Below are 21,737 nucleotides of genomic sequence, written 5' to 3'. Positions count from 1 at the left end.
GCCTCCTTTCTGAGGTGACATTTTTTTTCCACCCCCCCCCCCCGCCGCTACCACCACTTTCCTCCGGCTCCGTTCTTTTCCGTCCCTCCTGCCCGGGCCGAGGCAGCGGCGCCGGCCACGCCGGGGGAGGACGAGGAGCCCCGGCCCCTCATGCTCCAGCTGGGCCTTCCCGCGGGGCCTCAGGCCGGGGAGACCCTCGGAGGCCGCGGCGGCGGCGGCGACGACTCTGGTGAGTGCCTCATCTCCCCTTCTCCGTCGCTTAAGCCTCCCGGAGCGCCTCGGCCTACGGAGGCTGAACCCCCCCCCAAAAAAACCCCCACAACGCTATCCGGGGGGGGCGTCGCTTCCCTTCGGTCGCCTCGCTCGCCACCCCCCCGCCCCTCCTCAAGCCGGGCAACCCCCCCCTCCCCGGGCTTCCCTTGCTGTGTTCTCCCTGCCTCAAAGCTCCCGATTCGGATCGCCCCGTCTGAGGCCTGGAGAGCCACTCAGCGCGTTGGGCCGGCCGGAAAACGGGGGGCAGGGAGGGGATTAAGGCATAAACCATGGTTAGTTTAAGAACGGGTGAGCGTGTGGCGCCAATGAGTCACGGGAAGGGCGCTGGCGACGGAAGGGCCGTCTGTGGTCCAGTTAGGGCAGGGGGGGAGGGGGGGTTTCTTCCAACTTGGGCCCTTTTTTATGACCGGTGGACTTCAACTCCCAGAATTCCTCAGCCTGCCTGCCTGCCTGAGGAATTCTGGGAGTTGAAGTCCACCGGTCATAAAAAAAGGCCCAAGTTGGAAGACGACCCCCCCTCCTAGACTTTTCCAGACAATTCCCCTCCCTCCAGTGTTGTCAGTATGATTAATTCTATTACTAATTCTAATGGCTTTAATAGCGCTTTTTAGCTAGGTTGATTTTTACAGCATTGTGTTTAGATCAGAAAAAGCAGGGGTCTTCCAACTGGGCCCTTTTATGACCGGTGGACTTCAGCTCCCAGAATTCCTCAATCAGCCTGCCTGCCTGCCTGAGGAATTCTGGGAGTTGAAGTCCACCGGTCATAAAAAAAGGGCCCAAGTTGGAAGACCCCCTGTCCTAGACTTATCCAGACAATTCCCCTCCCTCCAGTGTTGTCAATATGATTAATTCTATTACTAATTCTAATGACTTTAATAGCGCTTTTTAGCTAGGTTGATTTTTACAGCATTGTTATTTAGATCAGAAAAAGCAGGGGTCTTCCAACTGGGCCCTTTTATGACTGGTGGACTTCAGCTCCCAGAATTCCTCAGCCAGCCTGCCTGCCTGCCTGAGGAATTCTGGGAGTTGAAGTCCACCGGTCATAAAAAAAGGGCCCAAGTTAGAAGACCCCCTGTCCTAGACTTATCCAGACAATTCCCCTCCCTCCAGTGTTGTCAGTATGATTAATTCTATTACTAATTCTAATGGCTTTAATAGCGCTTTTTAGCTAGGTTGATTTTTACAGCATTGTGTTTAGATCAGAAAAAGCAGGAGTCTTCCAACTGGGCCCTTTTATGACTGGTGGACTTCAGCTCCCAGAATTCCTCAGCTAGGCACGTGTGCCTGGCTGAGGAATTCTGGGAGTTGAAGTCCACCAGTCATAAAAGGGCCCAGTTGGAAGACCCCTGTGTTCGGTTTTTATAGTTACCAGCATGAGCTAACCCCTTGAATTGTTCCTGGAAGCTTATCAGCAATCAGTGCGGCTCACAAAATGGGTTTCATGGGCACGGCTAGGCTTGCCTGTTGCTTCATTCTGGGCCAGTTGTGGCTTTTGAATGGTCTTCGGGCCAGTTGTGGCTTTTGAATGGTCTTCGGGAGCAGCGTAGACCCCATTGCAGTGATCAAAGCGGGAGTAACTGCAAGGAAGGTCTCCTCGTCCAGGCCTGATTGGTGCACAAGCGGGTGTGTGTGTGTTAGGGTTTGTATAACAGCTTTCCTGGGCACCAGCTGTTCACAAATACTTCTCAAGCAGGTGCTAAGAGTTTAGGAAGACTAGCAGATTTGCCCATTAGACCTGAAAAGGAAATGCAGCCCATTTAAGGATGAAGATCCTCAAACCCAATACTTTGAAGCAGCCATAGCCGCTCAATCTTCCTAGGTTTGAGTTTGAACCTGTGTTTCCCTACTCAAGACTTCAACAGCCCCCAAACGGTCAGGCAAGTCCTTCACGTACTGATACTTGACTCCAAGCTGAAGAATTACTTCCCCGAGTGACTCTTCGTAGGTATTAAGCAGGAAGGGTGAGAATGTTGACCCTTGTAGCACTTGGCATAGCAAGGATTTCAGACCCAACGCTAACTTGAATCAGCCACATTTCTTCCTATTGGTCCTATTTCCCCCACAGCTAGTCCAGAATAATACAAGCTGCTGAAAGATCAAGGAGGGCCGGGAGAACGTGGCAGCCCTCACCTTGGCTCATTCACAAGTGCAGCCTGTGCTGACTGGGGAATTCTGAGATTTTAAGTCCAGAGGTCTTGCCAGGGTTGGGGACCCCTCCTGTACTATACTCAGCCTGAAACTCAACTGAAAAAGGTCTAGCAGTTGTTCACTAGGATGGTCAACTTTAACTTTTAATTTAATTAAGGTACTGGACAAAAACCTTGAGAATATGGCTAGGTCTGTGTATGAACAGAAAACACCCTATACGTTGGCGATACATAGGGGTTGTTTTTTGCTTGCCAGTCACAGCACTTTTTGTTGCATCAAGTGCAATAAATCAGTGGTTGTTTTGGGGAAGTTAGAGAATTGCAGCGGAAGTTACAGCAATGTAGACAACTCCTTGGACTGACATATTTCCTTGTTTATGATTGACAACCCTAACCTGTCAATTTGCATTAATGTGGGGCAGAGTGGTGAAGTGCTAAACGTATTAGAGTAGGCCAGGGGTCTTGAAACCTGGCCCTTTGATGACTTGTGGACTTCAACTCCCAGAATTCCTCAGCCAGGCACGGGTGGCCAGGTTTCAAGACCCCTGGATTAGGACAACTCAGGTTCACGTTTAGCCTTGTTCAGGGGTAGGCAACCTCGGCTCTTTTATGACTCATGGACTTCAACTCCCAGAATTCCTGAGTCAGCTACGCTGACTCAGGAATTCTGGGAGTTGAAGTCCATGAGTCATAAAAGAGCCGAGGTTGCCCTTGTTCATGGAAGCTCAGTGGGTGATACAGGTATAATCACTATCTCAGCCTAACATCTCACAGAATAAAACTTGAAGATTGTATATTGTACAGTACAGAATGTTTTGCGATAAAATCCTAGGAAAAGGTATTTAAATTTAATAACCTCTCTATTGCTTGATTTTGCTTGAATGATATTTTTGTTTGAATGATATTCAGGCTTATAATTTGGCTGTGGATTTTTTTGAGACATACACTTTTGAATAATTTATGAAATATTTAAGAGAAATAAAGTTTAAATTTGGGTAATAGTTCGGTTTGAACAAACGTTGCTATTCTGGACAGTCAAGAGTCCATTGAAGTGGAACAGCTATAAGAAATCAAATAAAATTAGTGAAGGGGTTTTATTTATACTTACTATCTTAATAAGTTGTTTCAGTTACACTCTAGCCTGCATTCAGATATTTTCAGTTGTGTATCCTCAACTGTGTGATATTTTTTAGTGTCCATGGCGCAGTATGAATAGTTTTCTATCTCAGCAAGATCATCTCAGTAGATTTATTCAAGAATGACAAAAATAAGCTTGAACAATATTTTCATGGGTGGAGTTCATTTGATGATGACTTTGTGTAAAAGCTTCCTTGATGTGAAATCAGTGTGAAAAACATAGATACATGTAGAGCTGCTTTGGCACCCGCGACCTACCTTAATGCTTGTGTTTTTAATATAAGAATGGATGATGTTTTTGTTCTTTTATACAAATTGGTTATAAAATTTGGACAGCATTTAGAACAATAGATATATAGTAATAAATAATGAACCTTTATTGTCAAAGTACAACATGTGTACATTGAGATAAGCTAGTTTACTAAAGTGGACAAATATTAAAATTGAGGAAAAACTTAGAAGAAAATTAAGGAAAGTTTAGGACACGGGTGTTAAACTCTCCACGTCACATGACGTGTCTCAACGTATCGCAATATTTGTGCATTGCCGCCAATGGGGTGGGCACGGCTTCGGTATGAGGAAACCGGCCCCCGGGCCAGCAGTTTGACACCCCTGGCTTAGGAGCTCATTGGTTAATATATAGATACCGAATAATACTTTTATTTTTCTTAAATGTAACTATTTGCTGTCTAAATAACAAAAACATCTACTTCGTAATTCTAATCCTGTTTTTTTTTGCTTGTATATCAAATACACACTACCCATCTTTCTGAATGATTCTGGGGAGTTTATAGATTAGAACCGTGAAACCCATGTTATAAAAGAGAGCGTTAAAAACACAGAGCTAAAACCAAAAAGGTGGAAAGAGCTCTCTGAAGCCACCAACCAACCCCCAGGGTTGCCTACTGTTGTTGGATCTGCACGTGAGTTGAGAGAGCCGGTTCTTAATGCTCTGCTAGAAAGCCAGAAGCTCACCTCTGGGGCAAGGCATGCCATTTGTCAGGAGCCATGAAGCTTCCTCCTTCCGTTATGTATTCAAGATGGACAGGGATTAATATTTATACGTTACTTATATGGAAGGGTGTAGGTCTATACATGTGTTCTCTATAGCACGTTTATTTGTGTGTGATGTATGTGTACACTTTGAGAGCAAGTAGCTAAATTTCATTTTTAATGTGTGCCATTGTGCCCACAGTAAAAAAATGACAAGGTTGTCTTTCTGTCTGTGTCTGTCTATCATTTGTCTGTCTATCATCTCTGTCTGTCTGTCTGTCTGTCTATCTATCTATCTATCTATCTATCTATCTATCTATCTATCTATCTATCTATCTAAAGAGTAGGCTCTTTCTCTACACCAGGGCTTTTCAACCAGTGGTACGGGTACCACCTGTGGTACATTGGCATCTGGCAGGAGGTACATGACCATCCTAGAAAAGTGGTAGCGGGGGAGGGGAATGAGCTGAACCGGTGGCAGCACCGCACAAGCCTAAGCGAGAGACGGCTGGAGCTGCAGGGTTGTCGGGGCTCAGCGGAAGCGCCAGGATCAACGCCAGGATCCAGCTGGAGCTGGGCGCTGATCCTGGCGCTTCTGCTGAGCCCAGAAGAAGCGCCAATGCGCTGGAATGTTGCAGCATCTCCAGGGTCTTGTGATTTACATTCAGAGGCTTGGCAACTGATTATTTACGACGCTCACAGTGTCCCAGGGTCATGTGAAGTGACCCAAACCTGCTGCAACCACCCAGCAGATGGGAGGAATAAAAACCAAACACCCCCCCCCACCCCCGCTGCCAGTCCTCAACAGAAATGCTCACAACAATGAAAACCTCGGACAGGAGGAAGAGCGTCTCCAGGCAGGCAGGCAGGTGTCTTGCTCGGCTGTGGCTTGGGGGGCACTTTTTTCAGTGCCATTGTAACTTCAAACAGTCACTAAGCAAACTGTTATAAGTTGAGGACTACCTGTACTTCGCTTTTTTCCTTTTGGGGGGCGGGTCATCAAGTTTTTGACACCTTGCTAGGCGACTGGTAGTACTCGGATGTTTCCATATCCTAAAAGTGGTGCAATGGGTGAAAAGGTTGAAAAGCCCTGCTCTAGACCAGGGGTAGGCAACCTTGGCTCTTTTATGACTCGTGGACTTCAACTCTATGCTGGCTCAGGAATTCTGGGAGTTGAAGTCCACGAGTCACAAAAGAGCCAAGGTTGCCTACTCCTGCTCTAGGCGTTGTCAGTTGGAATTCTTTAACTTACAGGGTCTATAACAGGGGTCTTCAAACTTGGCAACTTTATGACTTGTGGACTTCAACTCCCAGAATTCCTCAGCCAATAAATAAACCACTGGTTTATTAAATAAACCACTGGTTTATTTATTGACCATTCAAAGTTACAACAGCCCTGAAAAAAGTGACTTGTGACCGTTTTTCACACAACCCTGGCAACATTCCCACGGTCACGTGAACAAAATTGTTTGGTAACTGACTCACATTTATGACGGTTTGCACTGTCTTGGAGTCACATGACCACCTTTTGCGAACGTCTGGTTAAGCCAAGTCAGTGGGGAAGCCAGATTGACTTCACGGCCGTGTTTATTAACGGCTGCAAGTGATTCACTTAACAACTGTGGCAAGAAAGACCATAAAACAGAGCAAAATTCACTTAACAAATGTCTCTCTTTAACAACAGAAATGTTGGGCTCAATTGTGGTCATAACTAGGACTACCTGTATTGTATAACTCAAATGCTTTTTATCGTGGATGAGGTGCCAGTCACAGGTGAAAATCACACAATATAGCAGAGGTCTTCAGCCTTGGCCCTTTTATGACCTGTGGACTTCAGCTCCCAGTTACGTAAGTTACGTAGGCTCAGCCACTCTCATTAATAAACTGATTTAGGGCTTACCATATCATATGACTCCAACCAAGCCTGCTTTAAATGATCAAATAATCAAGCATAATTAAAATAAACCATACTTTAGCTTTCTTTGGGACTATAGCAATTTGTTCACCCCAGCTACTGTAGTTTATAAGACTTGTCATGGGTTAGTAAAAAGGCTCTTCAAACTTGGCTCTTTTATGATTGGTGGACTTCAACTCTTCCTGCCTGGCTGAGGAATTCTGGGAGTTGAAGTCCACCAGCTGCCTGCAATTAGTGCAGGTTCGCATCCCACCAGGCTCAAGGTTGACTCAGCCTTCCATCCTTCCGAGGTAGGTAAAACGAGGACCCAGATTGTTGGGGGCAATAAGCTGACTTTGTAATAATGCCGCTTGGGGTGTTTGTGAAAAAGCCCTAATAAGCAGGCATATACATAGAATGAAGGCTACTGCTAAGTTTGTAAGCCGCCCTGAGTCTTCGGAGAAGGGCGGGATATAAGTGGAATTAAAATAAAAATAAATAAAAAAATAAAAGGGCCAAGTTTGAAGACCCCGGAGAGTCTGGATCCAAGCCCGCAGTTTCATCAAAATGGCCGACTGAGGAATTCTGGGAGTGGAAGTCCACCAGTCATAATAGCGCCACGTTTTTGAAGACGCCCTGCAGTAAATATAGGCTTCAGTCAGAGGAATATGATGCGGTTGTATTTGGGAGCAAATAAACGTAAGAGTTTCCTTGCTCAGTTGCTTTCCTGCATAACGAGGATGACCAAGGTTAAGCTTTTAAACCACTCAGCGTAGCTCAAGCAACCCTTTTCTTCTGGAAGATTCTTTTCCCCCCCAACGAGTTTGGCGTAATTGCTTAGCAGCATGACTGAGCCCGTAGGGAGAAAGGTTGGAAGTCACAAATTCTGGGTCTGCCTTCCGTCGCCCTCCTGCCTGGGTGGAGCCAGCTGGAAGTAATTGCCTGTCCCTCACCTGGCACCCTTCCCCATGGCCCCAACACGGTGGGCTCCCATAACCCAAAGGTGCTTTTCCGGCAGACTGAAAAGAAAAGAGAACAATGTTTTTTTTAAACAAATAAAAATAAAAACCTACCGTGCGCCTCCCTGGCCCTGAAGTATTGAGGCGCCCAGCTAGACAAGCCAGCTCTCCTTTTTCTCCTCTTCGGGATACAGACCAGTCTTATAAGAAGAGGTAAACAAAATCGAAGGAATTGAAAGAGTTTAAAAATGTCCTTTTAACTCTAGGTAGTCGTAAGGAAATACTCAGCACTGGGGAAATAAGTAAGAGCCCTTCAAATCAGATATTGTAATGTAAAAGTATTTCCCCTAGGGAAATACAAAGCTCCGTGTAAGCCACAAACTGTTGCTAGTCATTCCTAACTAGACAAACCTCTCCCACCGTAAAGGAATTCCAAGTGAAACAAAACACGGGAGTTGCTCAGTTTGTACAAAGAAAATAAATATCAGAGACAAAATAGTAGGTTTAGGAGCACATAGCAACTGAAATTAAACTTAACCCGTAATTCCCAGCTAGGCTTCTTTGTTATTTCTTAGAATAAAGTGCTCCTTAGACTCCTTAGCTTTCTGGGACTTTTGTCGTATCTTTCAGATATTTATTTTATGTTTTATTTTATAATTCTTCTCAGTCCCCGTACTTCGCTTCCATCTACTTGGCTTCAAAAGGGATCAAAACATTTCTGCATAGCATAAAAGCAGTGGTTGGGGAATTAATCTGTCTACCCACAAGATCCCAAGCCAATCCTCACTGGAGAACACGATGCGGAAACAGAGCAACGTGCATTCCTTGTCTGGAAAGCAAGCTGTCATTCCTGGCGATGCCAGGTGGCATCACACACAAAAAAAGGGCACTGCTGATAAAATTAAATTTAAATGTCAGATGAATGTAATAGATTCTGGGGAAAATGAGTAATCTATAGTCTTTGTAAATCAGCAGCAATGGATTGACTGATTAGGTGCTGTTTCTCAAATATTTTGATAGCATCTATTCTAGCTTGGCCTCTGCGTCATGTTCTCATCCCCCCCCCCCCCCCGCTTTCATTTCTGAATTATTAGAATGTTGCAGTTTTTGGTATGTGTTAAGTAGTAGCCACCGTAGGTAGTTGGAGATGATTTTGGTCTTCTTAATTTAACTTTTGAAATTGTATGAAATTATGAAAAGACATTTAAAACTTAGGGCAGTTGGACACACCATTTAGAGGCAAAAGAGCTGTACGTACTTTTACGATAAATTAGGCAGTTAATTCCATGTTGTTTCAGAAATTTTGTCGTCCCTTTTAGCCAGCATTCATCATTCGATGTGATGGTTTGAATCTTTTGTTCGTTTGGTGGCTTTCAGAGTTTGATACGATGTTATCCAAGGAAATGCGAAAAGGCTGGAGTGAAGGCTGTTATCTAAAGGGTATAGCTTATCTTTGATGAGTTGTGTTTGAGATAGCAGTAGCACTTATATACCGCTTCACAGTGTTTTGCAGCGCTCTCTAAGCGGTTTAAAGAGTCAGCATATTTGCCCCCAACCATCTGGGTCCTCACTTTATCGATCTTGGAAGGCTGAATCAACCTTGAGCCGGTCAGGATCGAACTGCTGGCAGTTGGCAGAATTAGTCTGCAGGACTGCATTCTAACCACTGCACCACCACGGCTCGGGTAGTTTTATTATGTGAAATGGTGGTTTTATTATGTTAATTAAGAAACATGCACACACATCCCGCCTGAAACTAATGAAATGAGATCCGTGCCTAATTCATTAAGCATAAGTGCTAAAAAAAATAAAGAGTCAGACAAGGGAGCCTTCTTATGTTTGCATTAGTTCCAAAAAGATTCCTGCAGAGCAACCAAGAGTGCCTTATTTCGGGGTGTTTTTTAATTTCTTGATTTAGCGTACAGCCCTGAAACAATTATATTTCCCAGAAGAGTTTATGGTGATAATAGAAATGCTGGCAGTCTGTAAAATAGTTAATACAGGTGATATAATTAAAATGCAAAGCTGTGTAGTTTGAGCCATAAACGTAAAGCTGGGTTGTTACTGAGTAATTTTCCAAGTAGTTATTCAGCAGTCTGAACTTTTGTGATGCAATTTGGAAGGCTAAAAAAATGCTGTTTCAGTGAGTTTTGAATGCTCCCCTTTTTTCCTATTTTTTCCCTTTTATTATGGTTATAAATCTTGATATATTATATTGCTTTAATACATATACAATAACATCTGTACAGTATTAAAATATTTCCCTTTCTGATGACCCATCTGGGCCTATGAAGAATGCAGGATATTAGTAGCAAATGATGCCAGTAACATTTCTCCCCAGCACTTATATATTGTTTATTTATCGAATTCACAGCTGCTCTCTGTAAGTACACAGGTGGTCCTCAAGTTAGGACTCAATGGCCCCCCAAAATTTATGTTGCTAAGCAAGACAGTTGTTAAGTGAGTTTTGCCCCATTTTACGACTTTCTTGCAACCGTTCTTAAGTGTATCACTGCAATTAAGTTAATAACACAGTTGTTAAGTGAATCTGTTTTCCCATTGGCTCTGCTTGTCAGGAGGTCTCAAAAAGTGATCACATGACCCTCCCCGCCGGGACACACTGCGACCATCATAAATATTGCTAAGCACATTGATTTGTGCTTTAGATTGTAAGCCACCCTGAGTCTTCGGAGAAGGGCGGGATATAAATGGGATTAAAAAAAAAATCAATTGCCAAGTGCCTGAATTTCGATTATTTGACTATAGGGATGCTACAACAGCCTTCAAGTTTGAAAAATGGCGATAAGTCACTTTTTTCAGGGCTGTTGTAACTTCCAATGGTCGCTAAGCAGTTGTAAGTCGAGGACCACCTGTGTCTAAAATCATACACCCATCTACCTGAAGAGACTTGGCCTCTCGAGTTCCCTTTGAGGTTTACCTCGGTTGAAGGAAATGTCTTCATCGTGGTTCAGTCCAAGCCGGGAATAAACAACATGGCGACTGCTTAAGAAAGAAGGTTGCAGTTTATTGAAGAGGAGAGCCAGGCAGGAAGAGGGCTCTGGAACAACAACAACAAAAGAGTGAGCACATGTAGGGAGTGGGTTTTTATACCTTCTTGGGCTTTTGTGTTTGGAGTTGTTTCTGTGGCATGAACTTTGACCTTAGTCTGAGTGTGCCTTTCTGGTATTCTGATGGTGGTGGGTTAATCCTATTATGTCCCAAAGGTCATATCCTGCTTCCCTGGGGCTGGGGCTGATGACTCTTAGATTTTTGGTGTTGATTCTAGGGATCTTTCTTCCTAATCCCGGTTTCCTGGCTCCGGTCTTTCTGACAAGATTATCACATCTGCAGAGTTGGTTTCTGCTTGGGGGAGAGAGACTTGGGGCTATTAAGAAAACTGGGCCTGCTTTTCTGCCTCTTTTAAGATCCTTTGAGGAAATACATTTTTCTGCCTTTTTAATATTTCCTTCTCTGGGGGGGGCTGACTTCCCACACCTCCTCCATTTGTATTTCTCTTATCTGGAGCAGCCATAATGAAGCTCATAAGTCGGGTAGGCAACCCCCTTGGCCCTTTTATGACTTGTGGACTTCAACTCCCAGAATTCCTGAGTCAGCAGGGCCAGTTCAGGAATTCTGGGCAAGTCATAAAAGAGCCAAGGTTGCCTACCCCTGCTCTAAGCTAAGTTAGGCAAGTTTTAAATAAATCCAGGTTTATCACTAAGCTGACAGGAGCAAACCTGTGCGTCCTGTTTGGATCTGTGGTTTGCTGGTGGTATATTATTCCTATGCTCTTAGATGGAAATTACAGGAACGAAGAAGTGCTGTTCCGTACAGATTTTCTCTCTTAAGTTTGTAGAAAACTATTCGTGATACCAACCTGGTCTTCTTTCATTTTTCCCTGCACCATTGGGGATATATTGTTTGAGATGCGCTTGAAGCGAATCTGAAGTTGCAAATTTCAGTCCAAATCAAATAACCACTGTGCAAGTTGCTGGCTCTGAATAATATACAGTTAATCCTTGATTTACGACTCTAATCCCTGCTCTCCCTGTTGCAGTCTTTAAGTGTGCCTCAGAAGTGGAAGGGGCCCTGGAGGCCTAGTGTAGGCCCAGGCTGCAGGACCTGCCAGTTCACATGTGTCTTTTTAACCATTATCAAACAAGCCAATTTTGCATTTCCCCCCTTCTTCTTCCCAGCAATCTTTTTAAGTCCCATATATCAAATGATTAACTTCTGGGGTTTTTTTTTGGGGGGGGGGGGTTATCATCTCTCAAAATCCTTGTCATCTTTATCAAGTTCCAGTTGTACTTTGAAGGGTTGCCTCTCTAGCAAAGTCTGTCATATTTTAATTTTAATAAACAATCCACGACGTACTTTGTGGTATCTCTTATTGTTTTTAAGTAGTCCTCCAGTTGTTTGTAGATGCAGTATCTCCATCTCTTTCTTATGGATTATAATTTTAGCGTCCTTTACTTTATGATATCCTTTTAAATTTCATTGAGAGCAGCCTGATTCTCTTCAACATTTTTTTGTTTGCAATATAGTCAACTAATTCACAGGTTGTAAATTTTCTTTAACAAGGCCATCTGGCAGTTTCCTAATGGGTCTGAGGCCTTCAAAGCCTTCCCAGCAATTTATAAACACAGACCCCCTTTCCCACAAGATAAGATATTTTTAGTTGACTTGCACATCTTTCTATAGGGTTATTTCCCCACCGTCTTGAAGGAGGCGGTGGTGAGACCTCTCCTCAAGAAGCCTGCCCTGGACCCAGCCGTTTTGAACAACTTTCGTCCAGTCTCCAACCTTCGCTTTCTTGCGAAGGTTGTTGAGAGTGTGGTGGCGCATCAGCTCCCTCTGGTCCTGGATGAAGCGGATTATCTGGACCCCTACCAATCGGGTTTCAGGCCCGGGTACAGCACGGAGACGGCATTGGTCGCTCTGGTGAATGATCTCTGGAGGGCGCGGGATAGGGGACATTCCTCTGTCCTAGTCCTATTAGACCTCTCAGCGGCTTTCGATACCATCGACCATGGTATCTTGCTGCGGCGTCTCAGGGGATTGGGAGTGGGAGGCACAGTTCTTCAGTGGTTCTCCTCCTATCTCCTGGGACGCTCGGAGTCGGTGTTGGCAGGGGGGCAGAGATCGGCCCCTAGGTCTCTCGTTTGTGGAGTTCCTCAGGGGTCGGTTCTCTCGCCTCTCCTGTTCAACATCTATATGAAACCGCTGGGTGAGATCATTCGTGGTTTTGGAGTTGGGTATCATCAGTATGCCGATGATACCCAACTTTTCTTTTCGACCCCAAACCACCCCAGTGATGCCCTCGCCGTGATGTCCCGTTGCCTGGAGGCGGTTCGGGTCTGGATGGGGAGGAACAGACTTCAGCTCAACCCTGACAAGACTGAGTGGCTGTGCATTCCGGCATCCCGGGACATTCCAAATGTTCCATCTCTTTCTATGGGGGGTGAGCTCTTACCCCCCGTGGATAGGGCTCGCAACTTGGGAGTCCTTCTAGATTCACGGCTTACTTTGGAAGAGCATATAGTGGCCGTGACTAGGGGGGCTTTCGCCCAGGTTCGCCTGGTGCGCCAGTTGCGGCCCTATCTGAACCGGGATGCCCTGTGTACAGTCACTCATGCGCTCGTGACCTCTCGCCTTGACTACTGTAATGCTCTCTACATGGGGCTTCCCTTGAAGACCACTCGGAGGCTCCAACTGGTACAGAATGCGGCCGCGAGAGTTGTCTTGGGAGTTTCCCGGTACTCCCATGTTACACCTTTGCTCCGCGAGCTGCATTGGTTACCAGTTGTCTTTCGGGTGAGGTTCAAGGTGTTGGTCACGATCTTTAAGGCCCTACATGGCATGGGTCCGGGTTACCTCAGGGACCACCTGCTGCCGGCATCGACTCCCCTCCGCCCTGTGCGTTCCCACAGAGAGGGCCTCCTCAGGGTGCCGCCAGTCAGGGAATGTCGACTGGTGGCCCCCAGGGGGAGGGCCTTCTCTGTGGGGGCTCCGGCTTTATGGAATCAATTGCCGGTGGAGCTCCGGATGGCACCAGACCTTCGAACTTTCCGTCGGGGCCTGAAGACCCATCTGTTCGAATTAGCTGGTCTGGCCTGATGGGGGATTATGGGCTTTTAATTGTTTTTAATCTGTACTTCTGTTTTAATTGGGCATGGATTTAATTCTTTTTAATTTTTGTATAGTGTTTCTTATGTATGCCCTGTGAACCGCCCTGAGTCCCACCAAGGAGAAGGGCGGTATATAAATCAAATAAACTATAACTATAACTATAACTATAAATCAGTTTCATCCATATTCTTAGTATTTACGAGCTAAAACACTATAGTCCCCTGTGCTGTATATTACCAAAAAAAGAAAAAAACTTAGTGTTTTCTTTTAAAACAGATTAACTCGCCCAGCAAATACTAGTGTGACAACTTTTGAAAGCTTTTCAATCTTAAAGAAATAGTAAAAAGAAAATTAAACTTCAAGGTGACTTAAAAAGTGAGGCTAGGACAAGCTTTGAGTCCTCAAAAACCCTCCTATATTAACGGCTCAGAGCATGGTGGAAACTGTGATTTCCAGCTGAACATAAGCAGCTGGAAAAAACTGTTTCTGCTGTTGAATTACAGACCATCTCCCCCCCCCCCCCGCCGCCAGCTGTTTAGAACAGGGGTTGTCCAAACCTGGCAACTTTTAAGACTTGTGGACTTCAACTCTAGCTGACTGAGGAATTCTGGGAGTTGTGGTCTACAAGTCTTAAAGTTGCCAAGTTTGGGACACCCCTGCTTTAAAATACATGGGGATGATCTCAGAATTGTCTTTCCTCCCGAGAAAATTATCCGTTGTCTGGATTCCACCCCAAGCTACCTTTTGGCCACAATATCCTCTACAAAATGCAGAGCCTCTTCCCCCCCACTTTATTATAATCCCCAAATGCATTTTCATTCCGTACCTCCCCCCCCACGTTGTATAAACTAACCCAGGGCTAGGCAACCTTGGCTCTTTTATGACTCGTGGACTTCAACTCCCAGAATTCCTGAGCCAGCCATGCTGAGGGAAAACGGAGAGGATTCCAAGCTGAGCCAGGCTGGCTCAGGAATTCTGGGAGTTGAAGTCCACGAGTCATAAAAGAGCCGAGGTTGCCTATCCCTGAACTAACCTATCAGTCTTCAGCTCTCCTCGTGAATCATCCGAGGTCCGATAAAAATGAAAAGGCATGCCTAACAACATAAGCATATCTACCTTTCTGTCTAGTTTAGTATAAATCCCTCTCATTCCTCTCTTTAATAATAAAAGTCTAATTCCATTTAACAATGAACGCAAACAATGAATTAAGCATTACAGGAAATAGTAATGGCTTATTTATGCGCTAAAAATACTGTAGATAATGCAAATAATCCATTGGCCCAATGAAACATTTCCATAAAATAAAAAAACCCTATCCAGTCAAGATGACCATTAAGCTTCAGACATAGCAATTCATTATTTAACTATAATCCAATAAGCCAATTTTATATTTTTCTTCCATCCAGCCATTTTTAAGTCCCATAGATAAGACTATAACTTCTCTTTTCTTCTTCTCTCTTTCTCTGAGCAGAGTTTAACTGGATGGAATTAATTGTAACCTGCATTCGGCATCTGTACGGGTAGTCCTCGAATTATGACCAGAACTGAGCCCAAAATTTCTGTTACCGACTCAGACATTTGCCCCAGTTTACGACCTTTCTTGCCGCCGTTCTTAAGAGAATCACTGCAGTTGTTACCTTAGCAACACGGCTGTTAAGTGGAATCTGGCTTCCCGCATTAACTTTGCTTGCCGGAAGGTTGCACAGCGTCATAAATATGAGTCAGGTGCCGGGCAACTGAATTCTGATCACGTGATCCCCTGGGGATGCTACAACCAGTGGTCATAAATGGTGCGAAAAACGGTCCTAAGTCACTTTTTCACTTTTTTTCCCCCCAGTGCCGTCGTAACTTTGAACAGTTGCTAAATGAACTGGACTACCTCTACTTTAAAAAGGGTTGACCATTTAATTTCTAGTCGTGTGACATTCCTGAACTGCAGCTTGAACTTTGCCAATAGAAAGAGATTCCTGTTTTTAATTGCTGTGTGCATAACAAGGATAATGGGAAATGGATTTAGAGGAAGAGATTATACTGAAAAAGCAGATCACCACCATCAACTCTTCCTCCTCCTGTGTCCTCTCCCGTGTAAATGCTCCTCTGGGTCAGAATTAGACATTTTGTATTTGCCATATTGGGTTTCACTATAAGATATTGATTTTTTAAAAATAAATAAATAAAGATGCTTGTTCAGGAAATGCCCCAAAGATGTCAGCTGTATAATACAGGTAGTCCTCAACATATGACTACAGTCGGACCCAGGATTTATGTGTTGCTAAGTGAGAAATTTGTCAAGTGAGTTTTGCCCCATTTTACGACTTTTCTTGCCACATTGGCTAAGCGAATCGCTGCGGTTGTTAAATGAGTCACACGGTTGTTAAGTAGATCTGGCTTCCCGTTGTCTTTGCTTCTCAAGAGGTTGCAAAAGGGGATCACACAAGACCCCACCCCCCACCCCCACCGGGACACTGCGACCGTCATAAATTGGAACCAGCTGTGCCAAGTGGATGAATATAAATCACGTGACCGCGGGATGTTGCAACAGTGAAAAATGGTCATAAGTCGCTTTTTTCACTGCCGGCGCTATGGAACCAACTGCCGGTTGAGCTCCGGATGGCATCGGACCTTCGCTCCTTCCGGCGCGGTCTGAAGACCCCCTTCTTTGAACTAGCTGGTCTGGCCTGATGGGGAACATTAGGGTTTTTAATGGGTCTTTTATTGTTATTGTAATTTTTAATTGGGCACTTGTTTAATTCCTTTTTAATTTTTGCATTGTTATTTATATATGCCCTGTTAACCGCCCTGAGTCCTTCGGGAGAAGGGCGGTATACAAATTTAATAAAAGTAAAGTAAAAGTAAATGAACGTAAGTCGAGGACTACCTGCGGATAATTCATTTCATCAAAATTTGCAAGTTCATCTTCTTGCTACATGATTTCCTTCACACACACACACACACACACACACACACACACACACACACACAAACACACAGACCCTGTTTTAAATAATATCTCTCAGAAGGCAGCGTGAGCAACTGTTTTGTGTGTTGCTTCCCAGCCTGGGGCCAATACAACTAAAAGGCCGAGTTGCTGATTTCCATGTGTCTCACTGCTACGAAATATAATCCTCTGTGTATTTATAGCACGTTTTCAAAAATAGACTAACAAATCAGGGTGAAATAGGTTTACCTAACATAGTTATTTATTTCTTGTAGTAAAAAAAAACACCATTGAAATAATTGTGTAGGATTACAAACGCTGCACAGTACGTTGAGTAAATGGGTAAGAGGTAATTGTGTGCAATTGATCTGGGATTAATTAGTAAGGCTATACTCCTTCCTTCTGTACCAGCACAAAAGCAAACCACTTTACTAGCCTTTAAATTACAGAGTACAGGTAATTTATAAGTGTACTTTCCCCCCCCCCCTTGGCTACTTCATATACTGAATTTGCCCTGGCGACTTGCAGAAGATATATAGCAAAGGGAAGTTAACCTGGCTTAGAGTTGTGAACAAAGTTTTGTCCTTTACGTTCCGGGACTTTTGTTCTCAGACTATTTTCTAAGAGTGCTATATTGTTTTCCTTTTTGAGAAGAAGTAGTCAACTTGGGTGAATCTCCCTGTATTTTCAGTTGTTGTCCTTTTCATTGGCTGCCTCATAGATGAGTGCTGTAGCCCTGTGTATTAGTCGTAATAGGAAAGTTTGATAAATTCTATGCTGACTGTAAACTATTCAAATCAACTGAATGCTGCCTTTGAAGGCTGAAGTGCCGTGTTGCTGTAAACATTTGCCTACTTTTCATCATTATAGGTGGCAATAATAACAACAACAACAACAACAATAATAATAATAATAATAATAATAATAATAATAATAATAATAATAATAATAATAATAAAGTTGGAAGGGACCTTGGAGATCTTCTAGTCCAGGGGTCTTCAAACGTGGCCCTTTTATGACTTGTGGACTTCAACTCCCAGAATTCTTCAGCCAGTGTGTCTGGCTGAGGAACTCTGGGAGTTGAAGTCCACAAGTCATGAAAGGGCCAAGTTTGAAGACCCCTGTTCTAGTCCAACCCCCTGCTCAAGCAGGAGATCCTATACCATTTCATACAAATGGCTGTCCAGTCTCTTCTTAAAAACCTCTAGTGATGGAGCATTCATCCCTTCTGGAGGCAGGTGGTTCCACTGATTAATTGTTCTAACTGTCAGGAAGTTTCTCCTTAGTTCCAGGTTGCTTCTCTCCTTGACTAGTTTCCATCCGTTGCTTCTTGTCCTGCTTTCAGGTGCTTTGGAGAAGAGCTTGACTGCCTCTTCTTTGGGGCAGCCCCTGAGATATTGTAACGCTGCTATCCTGTCACCCCTCACCCTTCTCTTCATTAAACTAGATATACCCAATTCCAGCAACCGTTCTTCATATGTTTTAGCCTCCAGCCCTCTGATCATCCTTGTTGCTCTTCTCTGTACTCTTTTAGAGTCTCAACATCTTTTTTACATCCTGGTGACCTAAACTGGATGCAGGATTCCAAGTGTGGCCTTACCAAGGCCTTGTAAAGTTGTATTAACGCTTCAGGTGATCTTGATTCTATCCCTCTGTTAATGCAGCCTAGCACCGTGTTGGCTTTTTTGGCAGCTGTAGCACATGGCCATGCACAGTTAAGCTTACCTAATTTTATACCTTCAAAGTTACGAAATAAAGACTCCTAGTCAATGCTGATTCAAAAGTAGGTATTTCATTTCATGAGCTCAGCCAACCCCAATCGGCCTATCACACTTTTCAAAATACTGTCTTTAAAAAAAAAACATTGAAAAATGGTGCAGTCAGTTATCAGTTTGGCAGACGCCTAAAACGCCAAGGATTTTACGAATTCAGCACGCTACTTTGGGCTTTCTTTTGCAAAACTGCATCCGTTGTCCACGTTGCCTTCTGAAACTTATGCTTCTATATTGTGGGAAGCTACAGCTGATATTTATTGTAGTTAAAATGTTCTTCATAAACGGGGGGGGGGGCACCTGGATTGATTCCTCCCAGGGTGGATTTGATTTTTTTTTAAACCAACTCGATTTAAATTGTAATTTTTAAAGAGCAGCTGTCATCTCTGACCCACTGTTGACTCACCGACAGTCCCACTCACTTTAATGGGGCGGCTGGTGATGCAGCAGTGAACACCACAAGGTGAGGGACGTGGCAGGCAGCAGGTGAGTGGATGCCCGCTAACAGGCATTGCCATGATGGATCTGAAATGACAGGTGCTCTTTAAATGTAAGGACTTCATTCTTGCTGGTAGTTAGAACCTTTAATGTTATTATTTGCAAACAAAATGAAGGTTTCCTATTTAGAATAATAAGCTGTCAGGTTAGTAAAACAGCGATATCGGAAACGATTTTAGGTTACCGGTAATCGGTTAATCACACACTGTTGGAAAACTACTCAAATTCTTTTATTTAATTAAAACACTTGGAGCCTGGTACAGATGCATTTCTCTTCAAAAAAAAAATAAAAAACATACAGTCTGTAGTGTACGCAGATTTGCAAAACAATGGGATAAAGGAATATTCCTGAACTTGGTTTTATGATTTGTCTCATGGTTTACTGTGAAATTGTGTGAATGCATCAGTGCAGTGCGCAAGCTATCTCAGTTTGCAGAGCTTGGATTCATTGAATAGTTTACCAAAAACTATATAACTACATAACTAAGCTCCATGTCATGCTGAATAAACTAAGTTATTAATGTATATTAAGTAGAAAACTATCCTTAGATAGATTTTTTTTACTCCAAAAGCGTTTTATTAAAATAAATTTGATAAAAATTTTAAAAAAATCCAATTTCAATAAAAATCCTTTTTAACAAAAAATATCATTGATTCTTATCCACCCTGATTCATCCCGATGAACATGGATAGTATAGAAAAGTCTTAAGTGGGCAAAGCAAGAGATTATTTGTGACTCCTTGGAAATGAAGAAAGGCAGCCGAAACTTTGTTTTAAACTTTGTATACAAATCCATATTAAGAGGCAAGTGGTATTGCACCCTCTCCAAGAATATTGTCCTAAAGTTGCCTTCTCCGGTCATGGCCATAACTTCCTCTTCTTTTGATTGTGGAGTGGATCGGTATCAGGATAGTATAATAACAGCCCTCGCATATCGAGCAATCAGTTATTGCAATTGTTCCCAGCAGTCCCTTAGCAGATCCTTCGACCGTGTCTGACTCTAGGGGACCGGTGCTCCTCTCCGTTTCTTAGCGGAGGGAGCCAGCGTTGTCCGAAGATGTTTTCCGTGGTCACGTGGCCAGCATAGCTATATGCCCGTGGTGGCGAACCTGTGTGGGCACACGCGCCGTCGCCCCAGTCCTAGGCCTTTCAGCTGGGTTTTATAAAACCTTTTCACTTTAGGCCTCCGCCGCTGTGTGCAAAAAAAAAAAGGTTCAATCAATCAATCAATCAATTTCAACTTCTCGTGGGGAAAAAAAAGATCTCACAAAGTTGGAATTGATTGAACTTTTTAGTCCCACCCAGTCTGCCGTTACCACCTCAGCCACGCCCACCCAATGGGCCACGCCCACCCAGCACCCAACGATACATAAGTGGCTTTCGGGGTTGCAGTTTGGGCACTCGGTCTCTAAAAGGTTCGCCATCACTGGTATATGCCAAAGGCGCATAGAGGAGGGCTGTTACTTTCCCACCAAAGTGGTACCTATTGATCTACTCGCATTCACATGCTTTCGAACTGATAGGAGGGCAGAAGCTGGAGCGAGGAAGAGGAACTCAGGTTGCACCCAGGACTCGAACCTGGCTTGTTAGCTTTCCAGCTGACAAGCTCAGCATCTTTAACTGCTAAGCCAAAAGAGCCCCCAATGTGGGTATTATTGTTGTTGTTAGTTGCGAAGTCGTGTCCGACCCATCGCGACCCTGTGGACAATGTTCCTCCAGGCCTTCCTGTCCTCCACCATCTTCTGGAGTCCACTTAAGCTCACGCCTCCTGCTTCAGTGACTCCATCCAGCCACCTCATTCTCTGTCGTCCCCTTCTTCTCTTGCCCTCCACCTTTCCCAGCATGAGGCTCTTCTCCAGTGAGTCCTTCCTTCTCATTAGGTGGCCAAAGTATTTGAGTTTCAGCTTCAGGATCTGGCCTTCTAAAGAGCATTCAGGGTTGATCTCCTCTAGGACTGACCGGTTTGATCGCCTTGCAGTCCAAGGGACTCGCAGGAGTCTTCTCCGGCACCAGAGTTCAAAGGCCTCAATTCTTTGGCGCTCAGCCTTTCTTATGGTCCAACTTTCACAGCCCTACATTGCAACTGGGAAGACCACAGCCTTGACTATACGCACTTTTGTTGGCAGGGTGACGTCTCTGCTTTTTAGTGTGCTGTCTAGATTCGCCATGGCCTTCCTCCCCAGGAGCAAGCGTCTTTTAATTTCTTGGCTTCAGTCCCCGTTTGCAGTGATCTTGGAGCCCAGGAAAATAAAATCTGTCACTCCCTCCATTTCTTCCCCATCTATTTGCCAGGAATTGAGAGGGCCGGATGCCCTCTCAATTAGTAACGTTATTTTGAAGAGCGTAGGGTGTTGTCCTAGTGCAGGGGAAGGGAACCTTGGCTCTTTTATGACTCATGGACTTCAACTCCCAGAATAGCTGACTCAGGAATTCTGGGAGTTGAAGTCCATGAGTCATAAAAGAGCCGAGGTTGCCTACCCCTACACTAGTGTGATATTTCACTGGGAAGCATGGGGTGGAGAGAGAGAGACAGACAGACAGATAGAAACCTAACCTCCTCCACTTAATTTTTTCCGACAATCTGTTGGATTGGAAATAATAAAAAGGCCTGAATATTCTGAGGCTTCTTCAATAAGAAGTATCCAAATCCTTATTTCGTATTTTTTTTAATTCCATGCTGTCATTTTTGGGATTGGATAACCAGAACTTTGATTGATGGGGTAGCCTGAGTTATGATACAAAGTGATTACCGCTTGACAAACCAAATCTTTTGTTAAAGTGGAAAGAAGAGATTTGGTAAAACCAATCTGTTGCTCAGAATTTGAGAATACTTTGGACTGTGAAGAAGACATAATTCAATATTGAATGAAGTAAAACTTTTGAGTATTCACTGGACGAACTAAACTAAAATGAAACCGGACACCTAATGTGAAGGCCAAAAACATAGGAGAAGACCTTAATAGTTGGAAATAATCAAAAGCAATTGGAAAAGAGGCA

General features: G+C 44.0%; 1 protein-coding gene across 3 annotated transcripts in view; it reads left to right on the top strand.

The window, feature by feature from the left end:
• The first annotated feature begins 10,046 nt into the window (after positions 1-10,046).
• ARK2N (arkadia (RNF111) N-terminal like PKA signaling regulator 2N) overlaps positions 10,047-21,737 on the top strand; it is a 74,580-nt gene continuing 62,889 nt past the window's right edge. For all 3 annotated transcript variants that reach the window (XR_014025290.1, XM_081319289.1, XM_081319288.1), the window contains exon 1: positions 10,047-10,483. The gene's annotated coding sequence lies outside the window, so the exon portion shown is untranslated. The remainder of the gene's footprint in view (positions 10,484-21,737) is intronic.

Source organism: Vipera berus (genome assembly GCF_964194415.1).
Source record: "Vipera berus genome assembly, chromosome: 2".
NCBI classification, from domain to species: domain Eukaryota; kingdom Metazoa; phylum Chordata; class Lepidosauria; order Squamata; family Viperidae; genus Vipera; species Vipera berus.
Note: the sequence above shows the minus strand (reverse complement) of the source record. Positions and strands in the feature narration are given on the sequence as shown.